Source organism: Coturnix japonica, unplaced genomic scaffold, assembly GCF_001577835.2.
Source record: "Coturnix japonica isolate 7356 unplaced genomic scaffold, Coturnix japonica 2.1 chrUnrandom619, whole genome shotgun sequence".
Lineage (NCBI taxonomy): Eukaryota > Metazoa > Chordata > Aves > Galliformes > Phasianidae > Coturnix > Coturnix japonica.
Window position 1 is genome coordinate 26,604 of NW_015439992.1, and position 416 is coordinate 27,019.

The following is a 416-nucleotide window of genomic DNA, read 5'->3' on the forward strand; positions in this document are numbered from 1 at the left end:
GGGTGGATCTATGGGGCAGGGAGCCCTATGGGGTGGATCTATGGGGCAGGGACCCCCATAGGATGTATCTATGGGGCAGGGAGCCCTATAGGGTGGATCTATGGGGCAGGGAGCCCTATAGGGTGGATCTGTGGGGCAGGGAGCCCTATAGGGAGCCCTATAGGGTGGATCTATGGGGCAGGGAGCCCTATAGGGTGGCTATAGGGTGGATCTATGGGGCAGGGAGCCCTATAGGGAGCCCTATAGGGTGGATCTATGGGGCAGGGAGCCCTATAGGGCGGCTATAGGGTGGATCTATGGGGCAGGGAGCCCTATAGGGTGGATCTATGGGGCAGGGAGCCCTATAGGGTGGATCTATGGGGCAGGGAGCCCTATAGGGCGGCTATGGGGTGGATCTATGGGGCAGGGAGCCCTAT

At 60.6% G+C, this 416-nt stretch overlaps 1 protein-coding gene across 1 annotated transcript in view; it reads right to left on the minus strand.

Annotated features, from left to right (window-relative positions):
* LOC107307484 (importin-4-like) overlaps positions 1 to 416 on the minus strand; it is a 30,249-nt gene that overhangs the window by 20,738 nt on the left and 9,095 nt on the right. The gene's annotated exons all lie outside the window — the stretch shown is intronic.